At 43.1% G+C, this 16877-nt stretch overlaps 1 protein-coding gene across 2 annotated transcripts in view; it reads right to left on the minus strand.

Annotated features, from left to right (window-relative positions):
* RFWD3 (ring finger and WD repeat domain 3) overlaps positions 1-16493 on the minus strand; it is a 59772-nt gene extending 43279 nt beyond the window's left edge. Inside the window, exon 1 of one of the 2 annotated variants that reach the window (XM_039256447.1) lies at positions 16471-16493. The gene's annotated coding sequence lies outside the window, so the exon portion shown is untranslated. Of the gene's footprint in view, positions 1-2380; positions 2483-16470 lie in introns of those variants that run through there. The other variant, XM_039256446.1, reaches the window with a different exon arrangement.
* Positions 16494-16877: the final 384 nt, after the last annotated feature.

Genomic DNA, 16877 nt, shown 5'->3' on the forward strand with positions numbered 1-16877 from the left:
TGGGCAAGAGTGGTAGCAGGGGAGATGGAAAGTAGTAAACAGCATAGACTTAAAATCATAGGTTAAGCTACCTAAGGAAAGAAATAGAAAAAAAGTGGGCCAAGGACTCAAAACCTAGACATTAACATTAAAAGGATAAGTTACAGGACAAAAGGTCAGAACAAAGACTATGAAGGAGGAGAAAACCTGAGAGAGCATGGTGTCTTGGGTGGGAAGTAGGTTCTTCCAACTCTTCTTCTCACCTTTTCCCCCCTGCACACAAATCCAGAACACAATACTCTGGTTTATATATGTCCTCTACCCAAAACAGGAAATTAGAGGACTGTTCTCTAGAGAAAACCTAAAAATACTGACAGTTGTTAATTCCCCAAGAAAATGGGCGAGGCTCTGTCCCTCTATCTAACAGTAAAAGCCTACTGCATGACAGCCTACTGATAGGGTACAGCCACTCATACAGAGCTTCCAAAAAGCCTCATGGGGAAGGGCGGGGGGCTCCCCTTAAAAAGGAACAAATAGACAAAGATCAATTGACATTTTGAGTAAAGCCTCCACCATGAGGGAGAGACCAGAGCAAAAACCAGAAGAGACTTGGAGGGAAGAAAGGAAATCAATGCAAGAAACCATAAAAAACAAACAAAAACCAAAAACACAAACAAAAAAACAAAAAACAACCCCTCAAACTTATAAGAAAAGAATGCCAGGGAAAGAAAAAAGGACAAATAGGAAAACAAGGAAGAGCTCTCAGAAATAAAAAATGGCAGATGACAGCCAAAATAAAATATTTAATACAAGGATCAGAAGATAAAGTTGAGGATCTCTTAAAGAAACTAGAATAAAAGACCGTCAAAAAAGACAATCATAAAATTAAAATGTGATGCCAGGATATTTGATTAACTGAAGTCTTGGAAAAAGAACTCAGAAAGCAGAGGAGAAAGTAAAACAAAATCTCTGGTCAAGATGGAAGCATAATAAGCTCTCTTCCTATTTAAGAACCCCGGCACAGTGCATTTTCTACAAAATTACACCAGACAGACAAGAGCAGGTTATAAAGGAAACCACTATAATGCCATCTTTAGGGCAATTAAAAACATGAAAAACCATGCTACTATCTGGACTTACGAATATACAATAGTGGTATAAAACAAGCCTGGGCATGAAAAATATCAAATTCAGGAGGAGAGTCAGAGGTACAAATGGGCTTCAACTCTTGAGCGCGCGCGCGCTCTCTCTATGTGTGTGTATATATATATAGGCATATATACATACATATATATATACCTTTTTCATTTCTTAAAAAAAAAAATGGGCGCAATTATAGCAAAAGGCTAGTTAGCCCTAGATGGTGTGTGCACAGGTTTTTGTTTTTTATTATTCTCTGTACCGGTATGATTAAATATTAGAAATAAAATTTCTTCCCATCTTGTGTCAGTTCTCATTAAAGAGAAACCAGTTTTGATTAGAAAAGTAAAGAAGACAACTGAATCCAACCGATTCATCACGGTATACTCCGTAGCAACAAGTAAACAGCCGGTGCTAACTACCTACTGAATTATCCACCACACACCTATCGGCAGTCTGGAGCAAAGCTTCCCAGTCAGCGCGGGGAAATACAGAGGCCCCAGCCCTTGGGCTACGGCAGGAGCGACGAGGGCCAAAAAAAAAAAAAAAAAAAAGCCACCCAAGCCTTCAGCAGCCTTGTCCTTGACCTCAGCGTGTCATACAAATGCCATTTTCTATGTGTGCCGTTAGAGTGGACGCTTAAAACGTTAACTTCCCACTTGTCCTCTTTCCAAGCTTTGTTACTCAGATAAAAGTCCGTAACAGGTAAGACGTTGGCCGCCAATTACAGGCCAACGTCCCTTCAAAGTCCCGCACTACCTGTGGCACCTCAGGGGTTTCTTAGCCTCTCTGTTCAACTTGTTCATTTCTAAAACGAGGAGTAAGTATTTACGTCACAGTGTCGCTGTGAGGTAAAGCTGGATAAAACCAAAGTACAGGTTCCTCCCTGAACTTGAAAGTAACGCAAGTCACGGGCGCGCCGAACGGGGAAGCACTTCTATTTGCACATGAAGAGCCGGAGGCTCGGCACTCCGTATGGAGAATGGCTGGCGGCGAACTCGTCTCCTGCCTTCCCTGCCCCCTCACCCCCACCACCGGCGCCTACCTGAGCAAGCCCGAAAGAACTTGGGTTCGGGCCCCTCAACCCTGACGGTTGCGGCCGCCAGGAGCTACCGAACCTTCACAGGCCACCGGGTTTTGCGCCCGCCCTCAGCTCCCCTCCTGGGGGCGTCTCCAGGCCCTACAGCCAGGGATCCAGCCCGGGAAGTTATCCTGGAGCCAGAGCCCCAAGGCCTGGGTGAAAGGCAAGCGCTCGCCTTACCTCAGGCCGGGAGGTACACCGTGGGGCTTGCAAAATCGCCGCTGCGGCGGCCGTTTCTTCGGAAGAAGTCACCCGCACCCGAGAGCGTAGCCACTTCCTGAGCAGCTCAAGCTGCCCGCCCGAGTTGCGAGCGCGGGCTGCTCCTATTGGGCAGCATTCCTAGATGGCAGCCAATACCGTCTCTTCTTCTTCCCTTCAGGCGCTGGCTGAAAAAGCGGCACTCTCATTGGCTGGTCCTTCGTAAACTGACTACGCAGGACTACGCGCGAGCGGGCCTTGTACAATTGGTAGAAATCTTCGTCCGTCACCTGGTGCCCAGCCCACAAAGAGAAGAACCCAACAAGGGTTTCCCCGCTCTTTGTTTGAACTTTCTGGCGGGACAAAGTTGTAGGAAGAGGATCTCTCGGATCTTTCCGGAGCTGGAGACATGAGACAGTCCCGTTCATATATATCCTTTCCTGAAGTTGAAGAGCTCATGAAAAAGAACTTGCCTATACCATCTCTTTAATCCCAAATTATTGCAATAAATTGCTTGCTATAGTAGCAAACTTTTGTAACTATGGTCACATTATTTGACGGCAAACATTTTTGAAGAATATTGCTTAAAATCGAAATCTCACTTATTAGGAGGAAGACCTAAAAATCTAACCCTCGGGCAGAGACTGCACATTGCCAAAATTTTATTCACTCAGCTGTCAGTTTTCAGTGGATTTGGTGGTAGAGGAGAACATAAATAATTGAAAGTCATGGATAGTCCAAATGTCTTCTCCTCTGAACCTGTTAACTAAAGTCAGTATTAGCATTTGTATTTTTTCTTGTTTTCCTGCCGCCTAAGAGAACTGCTACTGAGCTTTGTAGCATGGCTAATATGAGGAGAAAGAAACTTTCTTTTGTAAACAAACATGAATGAAATATACATCCTGCATGTTTAATGCAGCAAAACTAGAAGATGCAAAGAAGCAAAAAAGAAAAACTGTCTCTATCCAGAGAAGTCATTATTAACTTTGTTTAAAATCTTCATCTAACTAGGGGCGCCTGGGTGGCTTAGTCGGTTAAGCGTCCGACTTTCGCTTAGGTCATGATCTCACGGTTCGTGGGTTTGAGCCCCGCGTCAGGCTCTGTGCTGACTGCCAGCTCAGAACCTGGAGCCTATTTCGGAGTCTGTATCTCCCTCTCTCTCTGACCCTTCCCTGCTCACGCTCTCTCTCTCTTTCCTAGAAATAAATAAAAATATTTTAAAAAATCTTCATCTAACTAAATATATATATTTAGATATAAATGGGATAGTGTTTTAATATTAAAATATATTTTTTTAATTGCTTGCCATGTTAATAAATACATAGGCACATCATTGAATACTGGGTGATTCTTTGAAAATTTTTAAAATAAATTAATAGGTAACATCATGCGGTAAGAAAAAAAATTGGACAACACAAAGGGGTAAAAAATTTTGGACAACACAAAGACTGTAAAAAGTATACAGAATGTTTCTAAATGATTCTGATATTCATTCATGATGTGCCTGCTAGCCATATTTACTAGCTACAAGAGAAACAATAAAGACACAAGTCAAAAATTTATAGTCTTGGGCACCTGGGTGGCTCAGTTCGTTAAGCATCAAACTTCGGCTCAGGTCATGATCTCACTGTTTTTGAGATGGAGCTCTGCACAGAGGCTGCTTGGGATTGTCTCTCTCTCTCTCTCTCTCTCTCTCTCCCTGCCCCTTCCCTGCTTGTGCGCATGCTCCCTCTCTCTCAAAATAAATAAACTTAAAAAATAAAGTGCAGCAAATCCATAAAACTATAATATGCTGCAGAGCTTCAAAGCAAGTTGGGAAAAAGAACAATCTCCTTTACCAAATATTGACAACCAGAACAGTGTTGGCCTGCCATCCTTTTGCTAATTCCCATAGCAAAGAGATCATAGACTTAAATGTAAATTCTAAAACTATGAAACTTCTGGAAGAGAGCAGGAGAAAATCTTCCTGACCTTGGGTTAGGTAATGATTTTTCAGATATGACCCCTCAAAACATGGTTCATAAGAGCAAAAACTGATAAATTGGATCACATCAAAATTTAAAACTCTGCTCTCCAAAAGACATTGTTTGGAAAATGAAACGATGAACTGCATACAGGTAGGGAAAAATTTGCAAATCATGTATCTGACAAAGGACTTATATCCACAACATATAAAGAACTCTGAAAACTCAATAATTGGCAAAACAAACCACCTCTCATTTAAAATGTGAGCACAAGGTTTGAACAGACACTGCACCAAAGAAGATATATAGACAACAAGTTCAATGAAAGGATCCTCAACATTACTAGTCATTAAGGAGATGTAAATTAAAGACTCAGTGACATACCACTCATTATATAATTATTAGAATTGCCAAAATTAAAAATCCCAGCCATATCAAATGTTGGCTAGGATATAGAGGAACTGAAGCTTACACTGCCAGTGGAATGGAAAATGGTTCATCCCTTTTGAAAAACAGTTTGACAGTTTCTTAAAAAGTTAAATGTGACCATATGATCACATATGCTCCAGCTATTTGTTTCTAGGTACTTACCCAACAGAAAAGAAAGCATATGTTCACATAAAGACTTGTATGTGAAAGTTCGTAGCAGCTTTATTTGTAATAGCCAAAAGCAATAAGCAACTCAAATTTATCAACAGGTGAATGGATAAATAAAGTGAAATCCACACAATGCAACTGTTTTCCACAGTCAGAAGGAATGAATTAGCAATACATGCAAGCACATGGATGAATCTCAAAATAATTATACTGAGTAAAAGAAAGCAAACTTTTACACACCATATGATTTCAGTTATATAAAACCTTAACATGGAAACTAATCTATAATGGCAGAAAGTAGGTCAGTGATTGCCTGGGGGAAAGAGAAGTAGTAGGCCTACAGTAGGCAGTAGTAGGCAGTGATAAAGGAGCATGAAGACACTTTGGGAGTTGATGAGTATATTCATTACGTTGTGTAGTGGTGTACATACACACACATCAAAACTTATCAAACTGCATTGGGGCACCTGGGTGGCTCAGTTGGTTAAGCCTCTTACTTTGGCTCAGATCATGATCTCTCAGTTCATGGGTTCCAGCCCTGCATTGGGCTCTGTGTCGACAGCTCAGAGCCTAGAGCCTGCTTTGGATTCTGTGTCTCCTCTCTCTGCTCCTCACTTGCTTGCACTCTGTCTCTCTAAAATAAGTAAACATTAAAAAAGTTTTAAGAACTTGGGGTGCCTGGGTGGCTTAGTCGGTTAAGCGTCCGACTTTCACTTAGGTCATGATCTTGCGGTTCGTGGGTTCGAGCCCCGCGTCGGGCTCTGTGCTGACTGCCAGCTCAGAGCCTGGAGCCTGTTTCAGTCTGTGACTCCCTCTCTCTCTAACCCTCCCCTGCTCAGGCTGTCTCTCTCTCTCTCTCCTAGAAATAAATAAAAACATTAAAAAAAAATTTAAAAAAAAAGTTTTAAGAACTTATCAAATTGCACACTTTTAAGTATTGTAGTTTATTGTATGACAATTATACCTCAAAAATGCTGCTAAAAGTCAAGATCGTGGGGGCAGGAGTGGATTGTATGGGCATAATGGAACTTTCTGGCATGCTGATAATGTTTATTATCTTGATGAGGTTTGAGTTACTCGTGTGTATACATTTGTGAAAACTCATCACATGGTATGTTTAAGATTTGTGCATTTCACAGCATGGAAAATTTACCAGCTCTCCCCCACCTCAAAAAAAAAAAAAAAACATAAACAAACATTGAACTCCAGTTCATGATAGTTTAGAAACAAAGTGTGCCTGATATTTTCTTTTAAATGCATTAAAAAATAAGAATGATTAATGGATATAAAGAGGCATGGCTATATGGGTATGTGATAAATATAGTACATTGTTAGTTGTAGAATTAGGTGATGAGTACACAGGTTGTTCGGAGTATAACTCCACTGACTTACTGTTGTACTGAAAATTTCCACAAATAGAGGAGGGCACTTGTTGGGATGAGCACTGGGTGTTATATGTAAACCAACTTGACAATAAACTATTTAAGGAAGAAAAAAATTAAATTAAAAAATTAAAGTAAAAAGAAAATTTCCATAAATAGTGTTGGGGAAAAAATTAGGAACAAGGCCTTAGAGGATATCCTGTGCAAGAGAGGGACCCGGAAGATTAAGAGTTATTAGTTTCACAGTGAGTCCACTTCTGCCTGTGGGGCTGCCAGAGTGTAAACAAAAAATCTACCAAAGAAACGTTTCGTTGTATCTCCCACAGCAAAGACAACAAAGGATTTTAAAGATGAAAATAGTAGTACCTAATAAACTTTAGAAAAGAATAGTTTTAAATGATCAAACTGTCTACGTTTATTTTTCTCCGTTTTTTTATTTATAGAAAAAATGTTCTAGGTTTTTAAAGAAACAAGAGTAAGTAAAAAGTGAAAAAAATAGAAATCAGCTGTAAGTTTATTTCTCAGAGATGATTATTAGACTCTAAGTTACAAATGTATTTTGTCTATTGTTTCTTCAGTGATTTGAACAATGCCCAGTGCATTTGCTGTTGAATGACTTGGGATGAGCTCTGGGGGAGAAAAAAAGCAATACGTAGAGGTAAGTGTTAGTGTGTCCTAGGTAAAGCATACACCATGAGCAGAAGTGTAAGAGTTCAGAACAAATGGGCCACATGCAGGAGACACAGGTCTGAGTCTGTCAAGGTTTAAAATCTGAGAGCTCCCAGGCTCACATATTGTGTTTGTCCTCTACAGCACTAATTTTTAATAGATGCCAGCCTTTAAAAAGATGATAACTTTACAGAAAAATATGAATTTTCAGCACTTTTTTTTTTTTTTGGCAAAATGGAAAACTCTGGAAACACTGGAATCCCATTCCTATGTGATAAAAATAGGCTGGAACAGAGTAGAGGCTATCCTTCTTCACAAAGTTCATCTGTTTGCTGAAGTCCCCTCCAGTCTCAACTTATGCATTTAGACTCCCCTCCTAGACCCTTTGGGGAACCAGAGTTTGCAGTCTCTGGCAGGAGAGCTCTGGGACCTGATACTGGAAGTCAGGCTTGGGTCAGAGATGCAAGGCCATGGGTAGCCAATGAAGAGTTTGTACCTATGTCTATGGGCAAGAGTAAGGACTGAACAGTGTTTGCTCGGTTACTACCTTTTGAACTCTGTAGTAACTTCAGCGGAAACACTTCCCCAATCCAGGGATGCTCTTCTCTGACTGGAGCTTTGTGGAAATTCTGAGAGATGTGGATCTAGAATGGGAGAAGGAGACATTCCCAGGGACAGAGATGGTGTGAGGAAACTACGTATATGCAGCTAATAACATGGTGAGATAAAAATCTGAGTAGGAGAAATTATCCCAGAGATACTGGAAAAATGGAAGGAAGGAAGGAAGGAAGGAAGGAAGGAAGGAAGGAAGGAAGGAAGGAAGGAAAGAACAGAAGGAAGGAGGAAGAAAGACAAAAAGAGAGAAAAGAGTGAGAGAGGGAGGAAGGGAGGAAAAGAGAGAGAAAGAATATAGGCTAAAGTAATCTGTTTTCCCAACCTACTTTGGACTAAGCAGTGGCCTTACGGCAGAGTTTCTGAACTCCAATACTAACGATGTTTGGGCTGGATAATTCTTTGTTGAAGGGGGCTCTCCTGTGCACTGTAGGTTGCTAAACAGTATCCGTCCACTAGATGCCAGTAGCATGCGCTACCAGGCCCCACCTCCGGGGGGTTGTGAAAACCAAAAATGTCTTTAGATATTGCCAAATGTCCCCTGAGAAGCAAAAACACCCCTGGTTGTGATCCACAAAGGAAATCTTTCACAAATGTGGAATAACACGTGTGGCTCATGCTCTTCAGACTGGAAAGAACCCCACCATTAACAGAGAGCCACCTGGCGGGCTCATATGCCTGGGAATCACCAAGGATCTCCTGCAATGGTGAAGGGCAATTATCACTCAGGGGCTCCTGGTGCCAGTCCACAAATACCAGCTGGTAAATTTTAGAATCACAGACTGGCATGGAAACAATGAGATGAGAGGCTTAAAAAACTGCTCTGGCACTCACATACCTCTCTGGATGCTAGTGGCTGGCATCAGAACTAGGGAAGAAACAAGAAACAAGAGCTTCCAGGAGCCCACTGACCAGTCCAGGCAATGCTCACATTGAAGAATGGAGCTCCCAGGACAGCACTGATGGGAATCTCTAGTCTATTGAAAGGGAAACCCAAACCCATCTGAGCCAGCCTTTACACTGGTTACTTTCAAACAGGATCTTCCCAGTGACGATTTCCCGGAGGACAATTCCAAAGCTAAAAGAAAACCAAGAAACTGAACAACCAAACAGACTTTCCATTTTTCCATACCCCTCTATCTGTTTCCATAAAACTCTGAATTTTCTCATTACACCCAATTCCACTCAACAGAGTTGAGTTACGAAGGTCCTCAGAGGTTTGACTTGGGCTTTCCCACTTGGTTCATTGAGTTAGAATCTTCATGAGAACACAGACATAGTGGTATATTTAATCCTTTATGGTATATCTATTACATACATTTCCCAGTTTCTGAGGTGAGAAGTATGGTGCAGAATTGACGCTCTTTGCCTTTTTTCTCTCAAGTTTCTTAACTGATGGAAGTCTGTGATTTGCTCAATTGAAATCCTACAGGCTAGATTAGAAAGATGACTTACAGACAGAAAGAAATAGCACTATCTTGGGTGGGCGGGTAGAGGGCAGGGGGTTGGTGCTACACATGATTGTCAGGGAATGCTCTTTCACCTACAGGATGTATTTACAATGGTGTCTTCTATCTGTGTGACTACTCTAGTAGCATTTTTTTTAAAAAAATTTAATGTTTTATTTATTTCTAGGAGAGAGAGAGAGAGAGACAGTGTGAGCAGGGGAAGGTCAGAGAGAGAGGGAGTCACAGACTCTGAAACAGGCTCCAGGCTCTGAGCTGGCAGTCAGCACAGAGCCCGATGCGGGGCCCGAACCCACGAACCGCGAGATCATGACCTAGGCGAAAGTCAGACGCTTAACTGACTAAGCCACCCAGGCGCCCCGCTACTCTAGTAGCATTATGGGTTCAACTTATAGTGCAGCAACCAAGAGAAACACAGAGAGGTTTCTTTTGTATAAAATGGGGCAATGTGGATTACTTGAGATAATGGCTCTAAAGTACCTGTAAGACTTGGTAAGTTATAGTTGTCCTCACATTACTGTGTTAGACACAGGGCTTTCTCAGCTGAGGACTCAACTCTGCTAAGTGAAGGTGGACAGGGTGCATAGAGCCACCATATGGCTTGCTTTCTCTCCAAAGCAGATGAAAATAGAGTGTATTATGATAAGCAAAGTTAGAGAAAGGCAAATATCATATGATTTCACACATATGTGGAATTTAAGAAGCAAAACAGATGGACACAGGGGAAAGGAAGGAAAAATAAAATAGGATAAAAACAGAGGAGGCAAATCATAAGAGACTCTTACAGAGAACAAACTGAGGGTAGCTTGTGGGTGGGGGCAGGGCTAAATGGGTGATGGGCATCAAGGAGGGCGTTTGCTGGATGTTGTATGTAAGTGATGAATCACTAAATTCTGTTCCTGAAACCAATACTATATATTAACTAACTTGAATTTGAATTAAAAAAAAAAGATGATGTGCCTAAACAAAATTTTCACAATGTTACTTATAGTTTGTTGACTATTATAAAATTAAAAATTGTAGGGGCGCCTGGGTGGCTTAGTCGGTTGAGCGTCCGACTTTCGCTTGGGTCATGGTCTCGCGGTTCGTGGGTTTGAGCCCCGCGTCGGGCTCTGTGCTGGCTGCCAGCTCAGAGCCTGGAGCCTGTTTCAGAGTCTGTGTCTCCCTCTCTCTGGCCCTCCCCTGCTCACGCTGTCTCTCTCTCTCTCTCTCCTAGAAATAAATAAAAACATTAAAAAAATTTAAAAAAAATTAAAAATTGTTGTTCTGCCTTCACTTAAAAAAAAAAAAAAATTGTACCCCGCATCAGGCTCTGTGCTTATAGCTCAGAGCCTGGAACCTGCTTCAGATTCTGTGTCTCCCTCTCTCTCTGCCCCTCCCCTGCTCACACTCTGTCTCCCTCTCTCTCTCAAAAATAAATAAACATTAAAAAATTAAAATAAAAGAAGCAGCAGATGAGAAAATGACATGGGAGCATCCCTCATCCCCTCTGCTCTGTCTCCTCCTATAGGATGGCCAGCCTGTGCCTTTGGGTTTCATATGACAACTGTGAGTTACCCCGGTGACCCTGCTTGGCCAATACCAGAACTTTAAAGAAGCCACAAGCACAATTGATGTTCCCTTTGCTCCATGCACACTGGTCATTAGTGCCAGGTATTGGCGCAGAGTACTGTCAGCCCCAAACTCAGCCAGACATCCAACTCTAGGGTCAAGGTCAAGAAAAGGAGAAGACACTTAGATGGCTCATTCCGCTTTCACTCACATGCTTACTGAGCACTGACATCCTGACATCTAGCACCCCCTGGATACCAGGAATGACAGGCTGAGTAGCTCATGTTTCCGTCTGGTGAGGACCATGAGAGTGGCACAGGTGATGGTGCTTTGAGAGCACTTATATCAGACTGGTGAGGGGGAAAGGGATCCAAAAGTCAGGAAAGATCTATCTTGTGTTATTTAAGGGCTGTCTCAGACATTCATAAGGCTGGAAGAAAGAAAGTCATTTGTGGATGACAAAGAAAATGTTCTTTTAGCATTTGGGAATTGTGGACATCAAGTTAACAAAACCCTTTCATCTTCTGTATGAGGATCTGACTTTCAGTTAACTTAAAAAAATTTTAATGTTTATTTTCTTTTGAGAGAGACAGAGCATGAGCAGGGGTGGGCAGAGAGAGAGAGAGGGAGACACAGAATCCAAACTGGCTCCAGGCTCTGAGCTGTCCACATAGAGCCTGACATGGGGCTCAAACTCACCAACCATGAGAACATGACCAGAGATGAAGTTGGACACTTAACCAACTGAGCCACCCAGGCGCCCCTCAGTTAACTTTTTAGCTCCATTCCCCTGAGAACCTGATAAAGCCAGATGGCCATCTGTGTACCCAAATAATATTGCTGATGATTAAAAAAAAAAAGGTCGCTGATTAGTAAATTGCTTGTGATCAGTAAATCACTTGGGAGCATATGGGAACATAAAGAAATGAGGGGTGCTGGGCTCTGTGGCCACTCTCATTACTGACATGCCCTTTGTCACACCTGAAGGTATGCCTGTTGAGTTGTTACAATATTGACTCCTGTGTGTCATGAGGCTTCTAAGCCTGGATGGCCTCACACACACTGGAGGGGAGCCTCTTTCTTTAGCACCTGGGGTGAGAGCAAAGGGAGTATCTCCTGGATGACTGTGGAGACAGCTGTGGGGACTCCCACTGGAGAGAGGGATTTGGTGCTGTCCTGCTGCCAAGCCAGGTAACCTGCATGATATACTTCTAAGTGACTCTCAATGCCAAGTGTGGCTTATGGTTGTCCCATGAATCTGAATGCCTAGTTGGATCTAGGAAGATCCTTCTGCAGGGACACAGCAGCGGTGTTCAGGTATTTAAGTGGAAATAACTCTTTTTTTAATTTTTTTTAATGTTTTTATTTACTTCTAGGAGAGAGAGAGAGAGAGAGAGAGAGAGTGTGAGCAGGGGAGGGTCAGAGAGAGAGGGAGGCACAGACTGAAACAGGCTCCAGGCTCTGAGCTGGCTGTCAGCACAGAGCCCGACGTGGGGCTCGAACCCATGAACAGCGAGATCATGACCTAAGCGAAAGTCGGACGCTTAACCGACTAAGCCACCCAGGCGCCCCTAAGTGGAAATGACTCTTACCTGCCCCTGCTAAGCAGGTGGTGAGGGAGGATAGGCATCAGAACAGCAGGCAGGATTGAGCCTATTCTGTGCTGGGCACACGGAACACTATCCAGGCAGGTGTAGAGGTGAGCCCTGTTCTAAGGTTAAGGCAGAGAAACAAGCAGGCACAGCTTTATTGAGAACACGTGTCCCTTTCCTAGAATTAGTACCACAGGTCGAAATCAAAGAGTTCCCTTGAAGTCTGCGATCACCATCACTTTGTAGCCGTCTGTCACCAGGAAGCTCGAGCTCCTAAGGTTTCTGTGGGGTTCTTCAGGTGCTTCCAAATGCAGTCTGACACGACCAAAGGCATCATGTACGCACATGGTTGTCCGATGGCTATGGACTGAGGGGGAGGGGCCCTGGGACAGGACAGGTGGCTATAAAACTTTTGGGCACTTTCAGCTAACCGTAAGTGCCAAGGGTCTTCAGTGCTCATGGATATTCCCCTGTAGATGGCAGCGTTGAGCTGTTAGCTGCAAAGCCTGCCGATCAGGGCTGAGCATGCAGAGCTGAGGTCCTCCGGATGGGGCACTAGCGATGTCTCCTGCGGTTCAAAATTACCTCATAAAACCTACTAGTATAGATGGTCGAGAAGAATAAACTTTATAATTTCAATAAACAGCCAAAGCGGTGTTGCCAAAAGTATGACATGAGTGGTATGCAGGATGACAACCATGAGAAAATTGTTCTCCCTTCAATTGATTCTAGTCTTTCTGATTACATCAAGGACAAAGTCTGAGGTTGGTGTCAGGTGTCTTTAACGCTTCTTTAAATGTGCTAGTATCTCCTCTATACAAAGAAATGTGGGTATGAATTATGGACCTTTGGGCAGGTGGCATCATCAAGCCAGAATTTAGTAACATTGTTTTGGTTTCATTTATGGTCACTTATTTGTGGCAAGTGATTTGGCTTTCCAATTTATGGTAGTAACAGAAATTGCCCTTTTTATTTATGTTCTTAAAAAGTGAGCTAATTTAAAATGAGCAAATCAGAGAACTCTAGGTGCTGGCGAGGATGTGGAGAAACGGGCACCCTCCTACACTGTTGGTGGGAATGTAAACTGGTACAGCCCCTCTGGAAAACAGTGTGGAGGTTCCTCAGGAAACTAACACTAGAACTCCCCTATGACCCAGCAATAGCACTGCTAGGAATTTACCCAAGGGATACAGAAATGCTGAGGCATAGGAGCACATGTACCCCAAAGTTCATAGCAGCACTCTCAACAATAGCAAAAACATGGAAAGAGCCTAAGTGTCCATCAACAGATGAATGGATCAAGAAGATGTGGTTTATCTATACCATGGAATACTACATGGCAATGAGAAAAAATGAAATCTGGCCATGTGTAGCAACATGGATGGACCTTGAGGGTGTTATGCTGAGCGAAATAAGTCAGGCAGAGAAGGACAAATATCGTATGTTTGCACGTATAGGAGGATTAGGAGGAACTTGACGGAGGAACAAGGGGGAGAAGAAGGGCGGAAATGGTGGGGGAAAGGGAGAGAGGCAAACCATGAGAGACTCTTGAATGCTGACAAAAACTGAGGACTGATGGATGTGGAGGGGAGGGGGGGATGGGCATGGAGGAGGGCACTTTGGGGATGAACACTGAGTGTTATGTGGAAACTAATTTGACAATAACCTATTTGTAAAAAAAAAAAAAAGTGAGCTAATTTAAAGAAACAATATTAAGTAAATCATACTGGCAGTATGGTAGATACATTAAAAACCATGAAAGTGGTCTTTGAGTGACTGCCCTTTGGGGATCCCTGGGCTAGAAGCATAGGCTATGCGTGTGACAGGTCAAATTGCCAGATAAAATACAGGACACCCAGTTGATTTAGTAGATGTAGGTCCCAAAATTTCATGGGACATACCTCTACTAAAAAATTATTTATCATATGAAACTACGTATATCTGACATTTTAGTAAAAGTATGTCTCATGTCATATTTGGGACAGAGTTAGACTAGTAAAGTATTCGTGCATCTCTGGAATTCCAATGTAACTGGGCATCTTGTGTTTTTATTTGCTAAACCTGGCAACCCTAAGAGTAAGGCCTGTCTAACTCCTCAAGAGCAGCCCTGGACATTAAATTCCACCCTTGGGTGCCTGGGTGGCTCAGCTGGTTGAGTGTCTGACTTTGGCTCAGGTCATGATCTTGCGGTTTGTGAGTTCAAGCCCTGCACTGGGCTCTGTGCTGACCACTCAGAGCCTGAAGCCTTCTTCAGTTTCTGTGTATGGGGTTATAATCAGAGTGAGTAATAAAACAACTTACAGAAGGGGAGACAGCCTGGGGCTTCCAGCCTGTTTTCTCATCATCTGTAGAATTATTGATAGGGAAGACAAATTTTTACTCTGCTCTTGGCACCTTTCACCCCATCTGATACCTGTACAAGCCTACGGCTGCCCTCAGGACCAGGACGATGCAAATATGAGGTCCTTTTCCTTACCCAGCAGTTCCTTGGGCTCATGAGTTTACAGTACTCCATGATGGTGGAGAATTGAGGTGGTTCACTGATGGAAAGGAGCCAAACACTATGAAGGTCCAACCTCACTCAGAGGTCCTACTCTCTGCAGCCCGCCTCCCTCTCTCTACAGAGACACGCTCGGCCCTGCTGTGCCTCTCCTCAGGCTCTCCATCCCCATCTCACACAGTTTGCTCCCTGACCTCCTTGAATGGGTCAAGTACCCACAAAGTTCCCATGCCTCCTCCTCCTGTATTTGGCATGTTGCAATTCTACCTCTCTCTTAGTTATTTCTGTAATGTCTTCCCCACTCAACTGTATCCCCAAGAAGGCAGGGTCTGTTGTGTTCACATACTGCTCACAAGGAGCTCTGTAAATATTGTGGGAGGAATGGATGGCGCTCAGGCTGCAGGGGCTGGGGAGGGGAATTCAGGCCAGAAGTCATGGGCCTGAGACGCAAGAATGGACACAGACAAAGTGAGTCAGTCACCTCAGCCGTGGCCCAGAAAAGAAACATTACTGGAAGCTTCCCTTTGGACTGGGATGCCATGCTCCAAAATCAGGTCACCGGAAGATGTGCAGAAACTTTCAGAGGGAATGAGACAGGAGTTGCTTTGTCCTCTCTGTAGGCAAGAGCAGCAGAAAAAATAACCAGCAGGAGAGGCCATACTATTTGGTAAAATGCAGCCACATTAAAAAAATTAAATTTGGGGCGCCTGCGTGGCTCAGTCAGCTAAGCATCCGGCTTCAGCTTAGGTCATGATCTCACGGCTTGTGGGTTAGAGCTTTCTGTCAGGCTCTCTGCTGTCAGCACGGAAGTCGCTTCAATTCCTGTCTCCCTCTCTCTCTGCCCTTTCCCATTCATGCTTTTTCTCTATCTTAAAAATAAATAATAACATCAAAATAAAAGAAAATAAAATTTAAAAAGAAACTGATACACGAGGTTCTTGGTAAAGGGACAGGTTGATTTAGTTTTGGGGTTTGATCCACACTAATGATGATCAAGGGGAGAGTCTTCATTCATGTCACTTTTTCTTTTCTTTTTTCTTTCTTTTTTTTTCAAATGGCTTTCTTTTCAAGTAATCTCTACACTCAACGTGGGGTTGGAACTTACAACCCTGAAATAAAGAGTCCACCAAATGAGCCAGCCAGCACGCCTGGCCCATCAGCTTTATGATGTTTAATAGCAACAAAATAGACCCATCCCCCAGGCCAGCACTGAACAAGAACCCCCTTGGCTCCTAGTGGACTGGCAGGAGGAGATTATGCCACATTGGTGCAAAACAGCCCTTGGGCTGAAGCCAAATTAAAGCCCTCCTGTCCTGAAGGAAGATGGGAATCTGTATCTCGGGATGCCGAAAAAGTTTACAAACAACCATAAGGATAGCACTGTGTAGGTTCTACCACCTTTCAACTGTTCTTTAAGAATGCAATGCTTTAGGGGCACCTAGGAGGCTTAGCCAGTTAAGTGCCCAACTTTGTCTGAGGTCATGATCTCACGGTTCATGGGTTTGAGCCCTGTGTTATACTCTGGATTGACAGCTTGGAGCCTGGACCCTGGTTCGGATTCTGTGTCTCCCTCTCTCTCTGGCCCTCTCCCACTTACACTCCGTCTCTCTCCCTCTCAAAAAATGAATAAACAATTTAAAAAATTTTAATAAATAAAAAATAAAAATGCAGTGCTTTAAAACACAGAAGACATATGACAAAGCAGCAGAGGCATGACCAATCCCAGAAGCATCCCTTACCTGTTTCACCAGTGCAAATCCTGAACATACGCAGGATATTGGGAAAATCACATTTCTTCCTGATTCCGTCTCATTATCAAAAGTATGCCTCACTATTCTAGGAAGATAAAAGGGAAAACTAGGATTTCAGGCCTGGAAGGTACTTCAGAGAACACTTAGTGTAGTGACTGCCTGTGTTTGGGAGGGGTGTGACAGATTGTCAGCATCCCCTGAGCTGAGAATTGGTGCCATGTTGAGCTTGGCCACTGATGGCAGAGCGTGGAACCTTTCGGATGTATGTGGCAACAGACTTAGCATGTACATAGATTTACCTTGAAAATATCACGCTAAGTGAAAGAAGCCAGACACAAAAGGCCATACATTGAACTACTTCATTTATATGAAATGTCCAGAAGAGGCAGCTCTAT

Source organism: Hyaena hyaena, unplaced genomic scaffold (assembly GCF_003009895.1).
Source record: "Hyaena hyaena isolate Hyena2069 unplaced genomic scaffold, ASM300989v1 scaffold_584, whole genome shotgun sequence".
In the NCBI taxonomy this organism is placed as follows: domain Eukaryota; kingdom Metazoa; phylum Chordata; class Mammalia; order Carnivora; family Hyaenidae; genus Hyaena; species Hyaena hyaena.